Source organism: Oryctolagus cuniculus, chromosome 4, assembly GCF_051225735.1.
Source record: "Oryctolagus cuniculus isolate XC-2025 breed Fujian yellow rabbit chromosome 4, ASM5122573v1, whole genome shotgun sequence".
Lineage (NCBI taxonomy): Eukaryota > Metazoa > Chordata > Mammalia > Lagomorpha > Leporidae > Oryctolagus > Oryctolagus cuniculus.
The window spans coordinates 123766358-123782616 of record NC_142870.1 but is presented as its reverse complement, the minus strand read 5'-3'; the positions used below and the strand labels follow the sequence as shown (position 1 = coordinate 123782616).

At 52.1% G+C, this 16259-nt stretch overlaps 1 long non-coding RNA gene across 1 annotated transcript; it reads left to right on the top strand.

Annotated features, from left to right (window-relative positions):
• Positions 1–4333: 4333 nt before the first annotated feature.
• Positions 4334–11964, top strand: LOC103350429 (uncharacterized). The gene is made up of 5 exons (XR_016232599.1): positions 4334–4530; positions 9819–9918; positions 10410–10468; positions 10838–11000; positions 11219–11964. It is a non-coding gene; the product is annotated as an uncharacterized LOC103350429 (long non-coding RNA).
• Positions 11965–16259: the final 4295 nt, after the last annotated feature.

The window sequence follows — 16259 nt, the reverse complement described above, 5'->3', positions numbered from 1 at the left end:
GAGCTGGCTACTGCCTATTGTGGTGGATTTGTTCTGAGAGGAGGAGCGTGGTGGGGGAAAGAGGCGCGGAGTCACCACACAGACCCCGGGAGTCGGGTGAAAGCAGGCTAGATGTGAGCAGCCGGCAGACTCGTTTATTTCAATTGGTGCAGCAGCTGATATAGCCGAGTCAGCCAATCCAGTCAAGGGGCGGTTTATGCCCTAACCAATCACTGCCTGTTGACAGGCAGGATCCCTTGCCCGGTGGGTTCTGAAGCCATTCCTGAGTAACTGACGCTCACTTGCCAGTGGCCATCTTGGCATGGCCTTCTCATTCCACCACAATCACCAACCAGGGACTCACCATGTTCATCCCAAAGAAGACGGAGTCTGGCCGGGCACAGAGCTCCTGTCTGACATCGGAGGCCCACTGGGAAGAGTGGTCACCCCCACAACTGGCTCTCAGGCACAACCTCTGGCTCCACGAGCCCGATTCCCCAGGGAAAGACAGGAGCACCTCCCCCAGTCCTGCAAGCTCTGTGCAACAGGTGCTGCTCTTCAGGGAATGCCCTGCCCCTGCACTGCCTGCCCCCGGCCCGCCCCGGCGCTGAGCCCAGCTCGGGTCCCAGCACAGCCTTCCCGGCTCGGATCTGGCCGGCACACATTGGTCTGACCTTCAGCTGTGTTCTCTGTGTTTACCTGTTCAGCGTCTGATCCGCTTTGGTGTCATGGCCAGAACTGGTCCTCTGCTTCAGGCAGCCATGAGTCGTGTGGTCCTACTTCCCTTTGTGTCTCATGCAGTTCCTGACTCGCAGTCGGTGCTCCACTGATAATAGCTTAATTTGGGGATGCTGACAGGGAAAATCACTTTCCCACATCTATTTATTTGACAGGCAGAGTTACAGGGAGAGGAAGAGAGAGAGAAAGAGCACCCATCTGCTGGCTAGTTCCTCAAATGGCCACAATGGCTGGGGCTGGCCTAGGCTAAAGCCAAGAGCCTGGAGTTTCATCTGGGTCTTCCATGTGGGTGTCGGGGCAAAGTACTTGGGCCATCTTCTGCTTTCCCAGGTGCATTAGCACAGAGCTGGATCATAAATGGAGCAACGAGAATTCAAACTGGGGCTCCTATGGGATGCCAGTGTTGCATGTGGTAGCTTAACCCTCTGCCATGGTGCTGGCCCCAAACCAGTTGTTCTTTCTTTCTATTTTTCTTAAAGATTTTATTTATTTATTTATTTATTAAAAGAGTTACAGAGGTAGAGACAGAGAAAGAAAGAGAAGACTTCCATCAGCTGGTTTACTCCCCAAATGTCTGCAGCAGCTAGAACTGAGCCAATTTGAAGCAGGAGCCAGAAGCTTCTTCCAGGTCTCCCACGTGGGGGCAGGGGCTCAAGGACTTGGATCATCTTCCAAGCAGAGAGCTGGATCGGAAGTGGAGCAGCCTGAACTGAAACCATGCCCATAGCATGCTGGTACTGCAGACCGGGCTTTAACCTGCTGCGCCACAGCGCCAGCCCCAGCCAGTTATTCTTAACATTTCAAGAGTGACTAGATCCTTGTGGAATATAGCAGAAGCCCCTGGAAGATGCATATAACATGTACAGAAAGCAAGCTCCATGCAAGAGCCCCCTGAAACTTGTTCAGCCATTGACTCCAAGCTAAGAACCACTGTTTACACTGGTCTTTCATCCATGCTGTAAGTAAGCTGCCACAGGTGTTGGGACCTATTTTTTTTTTTTAAGATTTATTTTACTTATTTGAAAGACAGTTATAGAGAAAGGTAGAGCCAGAAAGAGAGGTCTTCCATTCCGTTTGTTCACTCCCCAAATGACCACAACACCCAGAGCTCAGCTGATCTAAAGCCAGGAGCTAGGTGCTTCTTCTGAGTCTCCCAGGAACTTGAGCCATCTTCTACTGCTTTCCCAGGCCGTAGCAGAGAGATGGATCAGAATAGGAGCAGCTGGGACTTGAACCAGCACCCATATGGGATACTGGCACTGCAGGCTGGGGCTTTAACCCGCTGTGCCACAGTGCCGGCCCCCAGGACCCAGGTTTTGTATGTGGGGAGTCGAGGACTGATCGGTAGGGGGACCCCTCCAAGCTGCTCGGAGTGGCTCCCTGCCCAGGCTCCTCGTCCGCTTTAACGCCTAGTCTGCAAATGTGCTCAGAGATGTGCAAAGTCAACATAGAGATACTTTTCCCAACAGGACCCGTGCATCAGAGCAGAAGCCATAGCTTTTGTCATCCTTGCCCTTGCTACAATGGTTGGCGCCTGATGCAACCGTGCTCACTTAGTGCAACTGCACCACTTGCCAGGCCTCCAAAGCATTCCTCTCCTGGTGTCAGACCGAAAAGTAGTGACAACAATCTGTGTGCAAATCTTTGATCTTTTTGTCAGGAGCCCCTGCCCCCAGGGCTGCCTCCCCAGATCTGAGAGCAGCCAATGGCGGGTCCAATGTGAGCATGGCCAGGCGGGGCTGCCGCCACTGCAAGGCAGACTGTCTGGGCTCAGCAGCTGTGCCAGACAGCCTGCTACCGCAGGGCTCTGCCAAATCATGGGCCCTTTATTTTGCTTGTCCCCACGACTCTGCAAGCCTGGGCTTCGGGCTGGCAATGCGGTGATGAGGAAGGAGTCCCCGGAGGCACAGAGCCACAGCCTTACAAACAGCTCCAGTTCCCACTGTCAGTGCAGGAGATGTGCAATGCAAAACGCTGTGCAGTATCAATGCATAATGCCTCAGTCGCTGCCTCAGAAATCACTCTTGTACTTCAGTAAGGGGGAGGGGATACCAGACCCACAGGGTCCCCAAGCCCCCCGCTGTGGACCCATCATAGCCACTCGGATATCACCTGAGCTCAGCTTCCCGACATGACAGAGTGCAATGGCACCAGAGAAAAGCAAAGCAGGGGTTGGCAGGCTTTCCAAACACCACTGGTCTTTGACCTAATGCACTTCCTCACAGCTCTGCCTGCCTGTGGGCTGCTCTGTCCTCACACGGGGCCCCAGCCCCCATGATAACCAGCACACCAAAGGTATTCAAACCATCTGTGCCCACGGCTCCAGGCGTGTGCCAAAAGTGGTGTATGCTGGCCGGCGCCGCGGCTCACTAGGCTAATCCTCCGCCTAGCGGCGCCGGCACACCGGGTTCTAGTCCCGGTCGGGGCGCCGGATTCTGTCCCGGTTGCCCCTCTTCCAGGCCAGCCCTCTGCTGTGGCCCTGGAGTGCAGTGGAGGATGGCCCAAGTGCTTGGGCCCTGCACCCCATGGGAGACCAGGAAAAGCACCTGGCTCCTGGCTCCTGCCATCGGATCAGCGCGGTGCGAGGAAGACCTTTCTCTCTGTCTCTCTCTCTCTCACTGTCCACTCTGCCTGTCAAAAAAAAAAAAAAAAAAAAAAAAAAAAAAAAAAGTGGTGTATGCTGTGAGTTTGTATGAGCGACTATTTTAAGTGCTGGTGGTCCTCCCCGCGACCTTCTTCCAGTTGGGCTGTTGTCACCTTTTCCCTGTGTTCCCTGTGTTGTGGCGTGACCCCAGGCACCTGTTCATAGCTGTTGCACTGTCTCCGAGACCACAACCTCCCAAAGACGTCCGTATTTCCATGATGCCTGATCCAGGTGCCTCTTTCCCACCTCCTTTAAGGCAATTCCAATGTTTGACCGGCACGCACTGTGCTAGCCTGATAAGGTGAAATATCTGGCTAGAAGGTTTACTTGGCTGCTTTATGCTGTTGTGGTAAAATAACAGTAATTGCGGGAGTAAGGAGCAGCTCTGGGTAGGAATGCGGCCTGGCCAGCTGTGTGGGGTTTTCCCTCAGCCTCCTCCTAGAATCACCTACACCAGCAGCTCTCAGCAGGGGACAGCTGTGCCTCCAGGGGATGCTGGCAATGTGTCCAGATGTTGCCGATGGCCTGGGTTCTTGTAACTTAGGAGGGGGTGTGATACTAGGGAGAGGCCATGGGTGCTGCAGGTATCCTACACGGCTTAGGGCAGCCTCACACTCAAGAACCATCCAGCACAAATGTGATCAGCTCCAAGGTTAAGAACTACCGACTACATCCATGAAGCCACTCCCACCTTGCCACTCTGTCCCAAGCCATCTGCAGTGTAGACACACATCTGGACTGGGGAGTTGACACCCTTCTTTAAACTTCGTCAAAATCTGTTGACTGTGTGACCTGGAGAGAGGCTCGAGGGGCAGGATGACAGAGACTTGAGTCTTGTGGTGGAGACAGACGAGTGTGTACAAACCACACACTGGAAGGCGAGCCAGCAGTGGCGGGAGCTGTCACTGCACGCAGAGGGCTGGGGACGTGAGAGGGAGGGGTGAACGCCTACTGAGTGGGAGGACAGGCAGGCCGGGTTTGAGGAGTCTTTAGAAAGCAGGAGTGTTCGTGCTGTGAGGACTTTGTGGACGAGGAAACCTCAGGCAGGCAAAGGGGCGGGGAGAGTCCTGAAGACCCCAGGAAGACCTCCAACGCGGGGAGGCAGGAGAGGGACTAAGGGGCTGTCCTCACCGGCTTGCCCCAGAAGTGCCTGGCCAGGCAGATGGAAGGTGAGGCTCCTCTCTCTCTCTCTCTCTCTCTCTCTCTCTCTCTCTCTCTCTCTTTCTCCTTCAGGTGTGGGGAATAACAGCCCACACACTCATGTTTCTGTTTCAACTTCTCATAAGCGCTCCCTTTGTTTGCTATGGGAACATTAACATTCAGTAGCGATTCTTGCCATGTGGATGCAGTATTTAATGGGCAAGGGAGTTTTCACCAAAAAGTAAGTTCTGAAATTCCTCCTGAAGCCAAAACGAAATAAGATCCTCTACTTGGTTCCGTCAGTAGGAATTTTGTGTGAGTGACAAGTTGTTTCAAGGAAAACTCATTATGAGTATGTCTATCTCAGAATCGTAGATTCTGGAGATGCAAGGGACTTCAAGAAATGCTCAGGTTTGGTCTTGTCAGATAACAGCCAGATAAGCTGCTGCGGCTGCCGCGCCACAGAGGAGACAGGTAGGTTTCGGCGCATTTCAGGTAGCGAGCACGCCTACGTTAAAGGATAGGGTTTGTTTGTTTGGTGCAGTTCTTGATGTGGGAGTGGAGAGTGACTGCTGTCCACGTGGTCCTGCCTGGATGTGACTGCCCAGAGATCAAGGGGCTGTGTGGCAGGGAGGGGGTGGAGAACAGACCTGGAGCAATAAGGAAGCATGCAAGCCAGGACTGGGGGTGGGGGTGGAGGTGGGGGGGGCCGAGCCACTGAGTTCTCCTAGGAGCAGATGTGGGGAAGGCTTGAGATGGTTAAAAGTCAGAAGTCAAAGTGCATCCGGAGACTGGAGCCACTTTAAGAAAGACAGGCTTTCAACAGAGCAGACCGCTTCTTTTGAGTCGGAAGAGGGGAGGGGCATCTCTCTGGGGATCCTGTCTGCCAGTGACTACCAAGGAGAGCCCCAGCCCAGACTTCCCCGGATCTGCACAAAATCTCTGCCTCTGTCCCAGTCCCAGCCTGAACCTGTCTGACCTCGTGTTTCCTGTCCAAAACGCTCCCTCTTCAAGTCCTCACCCCAGGGCAGAGCTCCTTGCTGGGTCAGTTGCCCACTTGCAGGCAGAGCCCACCTGGAGGGAGCCCTGGTTCTCTTGCTGGGGGCAATCCTAGTTTGAATGGCAAATGAACAGGCAACATCTCCTCCGTACAGCGCACGCGCTGGCTGTGTGACTCACAGTTGATTCTGTCAAGTCATGAGACGGAGGAGGAAGCCGTGTGGGGAAATCCCGAATCCTCTGCTGCCCCACTTCTTCGCACAAGCCTTACCCCTGGCGTTCTCAAATGGAGTTGGCAGGCTTCTACCTGCAACAAGTGAGCTGCAAAGACAGCAGTGTCAAAAACCAGGTCCTTTCTCGCGGGGCAGCGTACATACTTTAAGAGATCTTTTACAACTGCCAGGAATCATTTGCTCATATTTTGCTCAACCAAGGGATAGTCCCCTGCTGTCCAGAAGAAAGGCAACTTCGTATGCAACAAAAAACTAAAGCAGGCTTGGGTGGAATCCTCGGCGGGGAAGACGGCAGTGAGATCATTCCAGGGCATAGCTTCTAGGGATCGGTGATTCACTTACCAATAACACCGCGCAGGGCCACAGCACTGCCCTGCAGCTGCCTCCCTCCCCTGCAGAGTAGCCTAGGCCGCCTCGAAGGTTCCCAGGCCCCTGGCCATGGGCTCTGTGCAGGAAGCTGGTTGTGCACTTGCACAGGCAGTGAGCGCTTGGCGAAAATGCACCAGGCTATCCCTCATAATGGGCTTCTTTGGAGCTGACGGGAGTGCACATCTATGGGTGGATTCAATAAAATGAAGAGAGTTCTTTGCCCATCACGTCTCCCTGGACTTTGTAACGTTCACGGTGACACAGGAGTGAGTCACCAGAGGCAGAAGTCATCTGTGTTTGTGCTGCAGGGCTGTGTTCTGCTTGGATTTGATTGTGGGGGCCCGTGCCCTTGCTCTCAGAAACTCTGGTCTCAGGGAACAAATGCCTCCGCAGACTGATCCTCCCAGGGGCTGGGCTGGCCAAGGGATGCCACGCCCACCTGGGACACCCCTCCTGGAGTGAGAGAGAGCTTCGGAGTGTTTGTCAGAATCTCAGGGATACCTTGCATGAGGCAGCTCACAGCTATGGTTTCCTGAGTGAGGGGTTTCCTTGTTCACCTCATTTATCCTCACAAGGATCCCGTGTTCATTTTACAAAGAGGAAACTCTCCACCTGGGAGCAGTCGCCGGAGCCAAGTGGACCTAGCTGACGGCAGGACAAAGCGTGGGACAAGAGACCAGACGCCCCAACACTGCCTGCAGCTCTAGACTTCCCCCTGGAAAAGTGCCACCAAGGGGTGGCCTGGCTGTGGCCCACCTGGGGTAGCAAGCAACTCAGCAGTGGGGAACCGTGGGTGGCAGGAAACACAGTGTGCCAGCAGTCCTGCCTGTGTTTCCCCAAGAAAAAGCTGGAAATTTGGGTTTTTCTATGTGGGAAATCTACAGGTGCTTCTCCACTTAAGGTGGAGCTATGTTCCAGTAAACCCATTGTAAGCTGAACATATCGTAAGTAAAAATGCATCTAGCACACCAGACCCACTGAATATGTCAGCCTGCAGCACGGTGCCCCGGAGGACCCCGGCGACTCCCCCTCTCCATCGTGGGGTCACCGCTGTTCAGGGACACTGGGGGAGGCGCCTACAGCATGCTGTAGTCTGGGGAAAGAAGTAATCCAGGAGGGGAAGTGGCATTTTCTACTACATGTGGACAGTTTTTGTACCATTGTGAAATACTGCAGGTCCAACCATGGTAAGCCAGGCCCATCTGTAGTTTTAAATTTTGGCAGTTGGTTTCAAAACAAACAAAACAAAGCTAAATCTTTAACACCCTGCAAGTGAGTTATCACCATTTGTGTGAGCTGACCCACAACTTCTAGGTTAAGCTATGCCTTTAGATAGAAAAAGCCAAAGATGGGAGAGAACATGACTCCGTCTTTTTTTGTTTGGTTTTTTTTTATGAAATATGCTTTTTATTAAAATTAAAATTCTCAAAACTTAGAACAACATTCTAAAAAGTAGGAATGCTCAGGTACTTTTTTGTCACTGGTGATTTTTCATATTAACAATGATTCCTAGGCCTGGGACAATTTAAGTGGTGATCTGGAATCTCGGAGATCATCTCCCTGAGTGTTCGAAAGGTGACTGTGTGGAGGGCAGTGTGACTTCCCTGGGGTTGTACGTGGGGAAACAGACTGACAGCAGCTCAGCGACCGCAAGGCCACCTGGCCCACCATACAGTGCTGGGCTCACAGCCCCGCAGGGGCCAACCGGCTCTGACTGTTCTTTGCTTCAGTAAACCTTGATTTTTGGTTTCCCCCACCAACACTATTACATCAATGCCTGTTCCTCACTCCAGGCCACATCATTTCCTTCTGTACCAGTTCTAGTCATTGGGTAGAAAAGAAATCAAACAGTACTACTTAAACAAGTTCAATGCAAAGAAATGAAAAAAAATTTTTAATACATGTATTCCCTTCCACCACCAAAAAAAACAAACAAACAAACAAGAAAGCAGTCACAAAATGCTCTTTAAGTGGCACTTGTTACTTGCTTGTTTTCTTATTCAGTACAGGAGATGTGGATGGTTCCTAACCTGGGGTTCAGGCACTTAAGAGTGAGCCGAAGTAGGACAATCCTGAATCCCTTGTAATTGTTTGCAACATCATGTGTATGAGGTTTGGAAGAGAACTTCCAAAGTCCATGGAAAGTCCATGGAAAATGGAATTAGAAGAATAACTTCCTGCAGGTGCAAAAAAAGGTATGGAAATCTATGCATAGAGGGTCTTCCAAAAGCTCATAGAAAATGTAGAGTGTGGAAAAATTATGCATGGGTTTCAAGAATTTCCACATCAAAATCAACTTGTCTGTCAATTCCATTTTTCCATGAACTTGGTGAGTTACCCTGGCATTTGGGCATTTTTGTAGCTTTCTCCAGAGGATTCTGGACTTTCTCAGGATAGGCAAGCCCTGTACAGGCTGATACAGTACAGAGACAGAAACACAACTTAGGCTACCTCTCCAGATCTGCAGACCAACCTCTCGCCTGTGGCAACAGTGTTGAAAACATTTATTTGCGAAGCAAAGAGACAGAGAGCTCCCACCCACTGCTTCACTCCCAAATCCTACAATGACCAGGGCTGGGCCAAGGCCAAAGCCAGAAGCCAGAAGCCAGGAGTTGGAGCTCCCACATAGGTGGCGGAAACCCAACTACTTAAGCCATCAGCGCTGCCTCCCAGGGTCTGCATTGTCAGAAAGTGAGAGTCAGGAGCCAGAGTTGGGAATTGAACCCAGGTACCCTGCTGTGGGACCTGTGCATCTTAACCATGAGGCTAAATGCCAATCCCACCTCCCCTCACACCACCACCACCAAGGACTTCATTCTATTAGAAAGACATAATTCAGACTGCTTTAACTGCTAGAATTAGTCACCACCAGTGACTTTCCCCAAGCCCCTTGTTTATCAATGCCTGATAACCAGAGACCCAGGCTGGGCTCCAGCAGGCCAGGCCCTGACGTCTTTACAACCCTCAACAGCCTTGGGGCTCTAATTGGTTCCTTCTGAAAAGACCCAAGCCCTCCTTTCCTGTAAGGCAGATTGCAAAACACATTTGCACAAACTACAACTTTTTATGAGGCAATAATGACCGCGTGCTAACAATTGCATGTGAAGACGGCAGAAACCAGAGGAAAGTCGGGGCCTTTCTTGTCGCTAACCAGACTTGGCGGGGAGCGCAGGGGTCTTCCCACAGCAGATGCTGCTCGCCAGACGGGATCCAGCCGCATCCAGGGCTGCAGGCTTGGCTGCCTCGTCCCCTTCACACTTGTTCGCGGGACACAATGTGTGAGGCCTTTTTAGAATGGGAGCCGGGAGAGCACCAAAGGACAGCAGCAGGCAGGAGTGGGTGGCCCGGATCCGCCATCCGTCCTTGCTCCGGCTCCTGGTGTGACTGCAGACGGGTTATTTGACCTCTCCACGTGCTGAGCTCCTCATCTCTCCCACAAAATGCCCAGAAGGAAAAGGAGAAGTAAGCACAATCCTTGAGGAGCCCCCCGAGTGACAGGGTCCTTCCTTGGGAGACCATGTGCAGCCCCTCGTTTATCCTCATGAAGGGACACTTGGTCATGCCCAGGGGTACGTGATCTTGGGGGGGCATGGCCAGAATCCAAAGCTGAGTCTCTTAGAACTCTGAAAGTCAGCTCTTCCCGGGACATTTGAATGGTTCTCAAATTCTGTCCATGACACAGCCCCAGCAAGAGAAAGAGTGATCGCTTCTCTTAGCTTCCTAGAGCTGCCATAACAGACTCCCACATGCTGGATGTCATAAAAGACAGAAGAAGCTGATTGTCGCCCAGCTCTGGAGGCCAGAAGTTCAGAATCGGTGAGTCAGCCAGGTTGTTCCCTGGGAGGACTGGGAGGGAAGGGGCTGTCTCAGGCCTCTCCCCTAACTTCTCCTTCTCCTCGGTGTGTAGCCCATCACCCCCATCTCTGCCTCTGTCTTCCCCTGGTGGCTTCCTGTGTATATATCTGTGTCCAAATTCTGCTTTCAACAAGGACTCCAGTCATACTGGACTCGGGGCCCGCCCTGCTCCAGGATTACCTAAACTTACCTAATTACATCTGCACTGACCCTATTTCCAAATAAGGTCACATTCCAAAGTACCCTGAGTGTTAAAGGCTTGGTCCCCAGGGCAGTGCTATTGGGAGGTGCGGGAACCTGGTGGGAGGACCCCAGGTCACTGGGGCAGGGTCCTGGAAGGTAGTTCTTGTAAGAGGATTGTTATAAAACCTGACATTGGCTCTTCTTGGTCACCCTCTGCTCCTCGGCTCACTGTGGGTCTTTTCCTCTGCACACGCCCTGCCATCCTCCAGGCACCCGCTCTCCAGAGCCTGTGCGAGCCGCTTAGACTTTGAACCTACAGCACTGTGAGGTAAATAAACTTCTCTTTCCTTCCCCGGTAGCTTGTCGTGGGCATTTCATTGTGGAAGCAAGCAGCTGACTAGCACACTACTTCAACATGTTTGGGGGACACAACTCAACATAGCATCACCTACAGGAGGATTCTGGGGGATGACTTATGGCACCTGCTAAAAGCATGCAATGTTTTTGAAGTGTTATCTTTAAACCTCCTGCAAACTGAACACTCAACTCTATGTTTACTGCCCTATTGATATTAAAACATTTAACAAAAGTTTGAGAGTAAAACTGGGTGATCCAAAAAAAACCGTTCCATGTTGACCCTTGGGGTCCAAGAAGCCCTCACCAAGTCCCAACCCCACTTCTTTTCCTGTCCTAACAGGTGTGAAAGCACGGAGAATTGGAGACCCCTGAGAGACATTTAACTGCGTGTGAAGAATATCAACTGGGAGCTAAACAAAAAGGCATGCAAATTAAATACAAACAGAAATTCTGGAACACACCTGACCAAGCTCAGCAAGGAAACAGCACTTGCAGAGAGCGTGGTAGGAACTGCACGGCTTTTTTTCATTCTCTTCTCTTTTCCTTTTGAAAAGAAATCAGCATCAGACTAGCACAGTTCATCCTGTTTCCCCAACACAATGGCTTTTGAAGAACAGGCTTTTGAAGTGCAGGTACCATGGTGTTTGGGGACAAAGATGATGGTTGTGGTGGTAATAGGCTTCCTAACACAACTGATCAGATTCGTATTTTTCTATTGCAGTAAATGTGCCTTGAGTAATAGAACTTACCAGCAGCACTAACCATGGCCATCCTGTTCTATTATTTCCTAAGAAATAACATTTTCAAAAGTGACAAAGGACTTTGCGACAAAGGCACAGCCACAGGAGTGAGAATGACTCAAGTGGCAAAAAAGAACTCTCTGCGTGGTTAGCTTATTGCCTCACTTGGTTCGTGACACAGAAACAGATCGAGCCATTGCGTTTCCACATCACCAGGATCCGCTGCCGGCTCAGCCAGGATGCACTCACCAACCGCGACCCAGAAGATGGACGGGGCACTAAAGACAGCCCCAGGCATCTTGACTGCGAGGAGGAGAAAAGGCTTTTCCCTTTCATTGGCTGAACACATGGAGACCACTATGTCCCCTCCTTTCCTCTGCCTCTGTTAGAGGAAATGTGAACTTCTGGGGGCCGGCGCTGTGGTGTGGTGGGTAAGGATCCACCGGCAGCACCAGCATCCCATGTTCGAGTCCTGGCTTCTCCTCCTTCGATCCAGTTCCCTTCTGGTGGCCTGGGAAAGCAGCGGAAGATGGCCCAAGTGCTTGGGCCCCTGCACCCATCTGGGTGACCCAGAAGAAGCCTTGGAAACATTGGATCAGCTCAGCTCCAGCCGTTGTGGCCACCTGGGGAGTGAGCCAGCAGATAGGAAACCTCTTTCTGTGTCTCCTCTCTGTGTAACTCTGCCTCTCAAGTAAATAAATAAATCTTTAAAAAAAAAAAAAAGAAATGCAAGCTTTTACAAAGTCATGCCTCATCCACTTAGCAGAAATCTCTCTGTCACCTTGAGCTGCAGCCAAGGAGAGTCTGGACAGGGGCTTCCCCATGGGGCAAATCCAAGTGGCAGACCTGGCGACACCCCCGGCCCAAGGTTGCTGCCCTATTCAGGACAGGGCCTACGGGTCACTTGGTTCCAGAAGCCCTGCTGGGTAAGCCCTGCATACAGGTCACTTGTGCAAATCTCAGTGTCAACCAGCACAGGTGCCCAGACCCTGGGAGAGAGCATGTGGGGGTGGGGCAGAGGCGTCTACAAGGAAAGAGAGCGAAGCGAGGCTTCCTGAAGAACTGGGGCCTGCCTGGGGGTGGGGGGGGGGCTCAGCCCACTTCAGCCAGAGCGTGCCCCCCCTTCCCCCCCCCCCCTCCCCCCGCCAAGCAGGGCAATCTCCTGGCTTTCCCATGGCCTGGATGACCCAGCCCCCTCTGCCACGGCCTTGCCATCCCCAGTCATTCTGATCTCCAAGGGCAATGCCCCGTCAGGACCCACTAGGGAAGGACAGCAGGCGCGTGGCTGCAGGACACCGTCAAGGCACCACAGCAGAAATTGCGAATGACTTCCAAGATCGTTTGAAGATTTAAAGCTTGTGCATATCTTCCTGCTCCCACCCGCCTCTCAGCTCCTAGCCTGCCCCCTTTCCCAGGCGGCGAGGGCCATCCCCCAGGCAGCCGGGGCCTGCGTGCACTCTGGACCACATTGCGTGCTGTTGCCCCACATTCCCGACCCGGGTGAGAGCCCTGGGGGAAAGGCGATGGCGATACTGTAGCCATGTGCTCCTCCGCAGCCCAAGCCTGGCGAGTTCAGTCTGGGTGAGTGCTGGCCCCCAACGGCTTATGCATTCCCAGGGAAGAGGAAAAGAACGGACGGAGTTCCACAAAGTGCAGAAGCCGATCCCCGTGCTCAGGGTCCTCACCTGGAAAGTGCCCGGGCCGTGACGGTTCAGCAGGAGCCCCTTGGAGATTTCAGCGAGCTTGCGGGACCCCTAAACCAGGATGAGAGCAAGCCATGGAAGGCAGGGCTCAGCCTGGGGAAATCTTTAAAAAAAAAAAAAAAAAAAACCTGGCCCTTAAAGCGTTCATAGCAAGATGGGGAAATGCTGTGTAATTTTAATTGGGGAGACTCTCCTTGCCCCCGGTTGGCTAGCACGGAACACCGGGCTGGTTACATTAAAGCGCTAAATCCCAAAACCTCCAGGAGAAGTAACCCCTGGTGATCACGCCTATTTCTTCCGTGGCCACGGCCTCCACCTTTACCCCTTTCCACAGCGGCTCTCACCCAGGGTGCTTGTTGTCCGTCCCTCACCCCCAGGGGCCTCCAGCAATGTCTGCAGATGGTTTCTGTCCCCACAACTGGGGGGAGGAGCCGGCAGGGGGGCCCCCCCGCAGGGGTCAAGGTGCTGAATCCTCTCCTCTCTCACCAGCCCACTGGACACTCAGCAAAACAGAACCTATGCCGGGGGATTCGGGAAGTGGGAGGGGCACCAGTGCCTGAGAACATTGGCAGATCCAGGGCACAAGGGCCAGACAGCAGCCCTGTGGGCGCCAACACCATCTTCTCAAGTCCGTTCAGGATCCCTGTCCGGTGATGGGCCCAGGGAGTCAAATGGAAGGAGCTTCAGTCCCCTAACAGTTTTCCGTCTGAGATGGTAGCAAGCACTAGCCAGAGACATAAAGGTGAGATGGATTGATGAGTAATAACAACAAAGGCCAAGCCAACTGTGCATGCTAGGAGCTGAGTGTGCCGTGAAGGACAGTGAGACGTTAGCACACGTGACTCAGTGGCCCTAAAGGAAGGAAAGAAAAGGACTGGGGAGGCTGTCCACCTGCCCCGCCGTGTAGCCCCCCGACTTTTCCTAAAACGGGTGCTGCAGGCTTGGGGGGGCAGATGCGGAATCGGAGTCACATTCCCTGCACTACAGACCCCGCAGTGAGCCTGGGTCAGCCAGGGTGATAAGATTTGTACACAGAGCAGCTCCAGGGCAGGGTCCCAGTGGCCTGCTGGGTTTGTTTTTCTGCTGAGAGGGCTCTGCCAAGGGGGTCTGGCTGAAGGAATTGGTGCTGGTTTATCTCTGGCTATTCAGCAAAACTTTCTGGGCCTCTTTATCTCTCCCCTTCCCACTTCCAAGCAGTAAAATCCTATCTATCTGCTCTGATTAAGAACACACACTGTGCGGAGCCTTGTGGAGCTCGGTGGCCCCCAGGGACAACCCCAGTGAGGTTATGGGGGATGTGAGAGGTTAGAACTCTTGGGCTAGCTAATGGTTTCCTCAAACAAGTGCCTCTGGCCTCACCCAAGAACAGCAATCCTGGCACCTGCCTGGATGAAAAAGACACATGCTCTGATGACAGCCTGAATATTTTCCAGGAGGAGCCAGAGCTGTGATGTAGCAGGTAAAACTGCCACCTGCAGCACCAGCCTACCTTACGGGAACCAGTTCAAGTCCCAGCTGCTTCACTTCCAACACAGTTCCCTGGGAATGCACCTGGGAAAGCAGCTAAGATGGCCCAAGTCCTTGAGCCCCTGCACCTACGTGGGAGACCGGGAAGAAGTTCCTGGCTCCTGGCTTCAGCCGGCCTCGTGCATGGCTTTTGTAGTCATTTGGGGAGTGAACCAATGGATGGAAGATCTCTCTCTCTCTCTCTCTCCCCCTCCCCCCCCCCCTCTCTCCCCCTCTACTTCTGCTTCTCTGTAACTCTGCCTTTCAAATAAATTAATAAATTGTTAGGAACAAAAATCTTTACAGGAGTTGCTAACAAGCAGTCGAAGCAACTGCCCCTGGGAGCTTTCTCCACTGACAATGAACCAACAGAAAGGTCAGCGGCCGGACACAGAAAGAGGAGAAGGGCCCTGAATAAACACAGACAGTTTAATCAACCATGAAGAAACCCAAGAGCTGACTGAAAGTGCTTTGTCAGGAGCAGGAGCGAGGCCCTGCTCCCAGGGAAGGGCCGGCAGGGCCAGAGGTCGTGTTAGCCGAGCACAGAGGCCACCGCGGCGGGCCCGGTGGGAATGCAGCAGGCAGTCTCCAAGGCAGGGAGGCAGGGAAGGAGAGGGAGAGCTGGCCTTTGGGCATTTTCCAAGGGGCCTGGCAAGCAAGCGTTCCCTCGAAAGAATTCCGCTCAGCAGGCAGCGAAGACACTGTGTTCAGAATTGCCCTGATGACTTCAGAGTGGGTCCCTCCTCCAGGCTCTTGTCCATCAAGTCTGTCGTTTTTTGATTCCAGATTCCTCAGGGTATTTGAAAAATGAGTTTATTTGAACCACAACCACAACCTGCACCTTAAAAATCAAGGTCAAGCTATGTGGATGCCCAAAAGGAAAGTTAGATGAAGAGGGGCTGGCTCCCCAGCCCCGGCCCTGTCATCACTTTCTTTGTAAGGCCCGAATACCCAATCGGATGGCTGCCTTCTCAAAAAAATATGACATTTCGTCATATTTATGTAATACCTTGAAACAGTGGAATCTGGAAACCCTGGCAACATCTGGGTCCAGATATATCTGAGCTTGTTTATGCTTTTAATTGAACATTTAAAAAGTGTAGATGAACTCAGCTATGGTATCACAGAAACGGCATATTTTTAGGTAATTCTTGGAATCATTTTGCAAACCACTAAAGTAACTTCACATTATGCTATATCTTTAAAAGAGAGTTCTCAGCTGTGAATACATTGGAATGACATCAAGGGTAGCATTCAAAAAAGTCTGCAACATGAAGAGGTTTGCTGAAGAATTCTGATTCCACTAGGACACCATCTCTTCTAGGACACTGTTAACCATTCCCTGTCGGCTCATTTGAAGTAGTTGGTTTGTTCTTATCCCATTTGAAGAAGGGATTCACTAAAGAATCTTTAACTTCATTAAGGCAAAGATTTCTACTGTTATCAAACACAGATGGGCTTCTAACCAGACACGCTCAGCAAGCACAGGTAGGACTCTCAGCCCTTCTGATTTTGGGTGAAGCCGCTCTCATCTTTACACAAGGACATCTGTGTCTGTCATCTGGCCTGTTAAATGCTTATTCCCTTGTGCTCAGTCTGGTTGATTTTAAGTCCGGGTCTACAGGCCCAATAATTTGTATAGCACAATTACGCTGTTTTTCTTCAGTCTTAGAGGATCAGGAAAAAGAAGTCAATTAAGGGACCCAACCCTTGGGAATGTCTTGGGAGGAAATGGCTCTCGGGGGTGTGTGGGAATTGTCCCTTTCCCTTGAAATTGGGTTGGTGTACCAGGGGAGCGATGAGCGGGATGTCA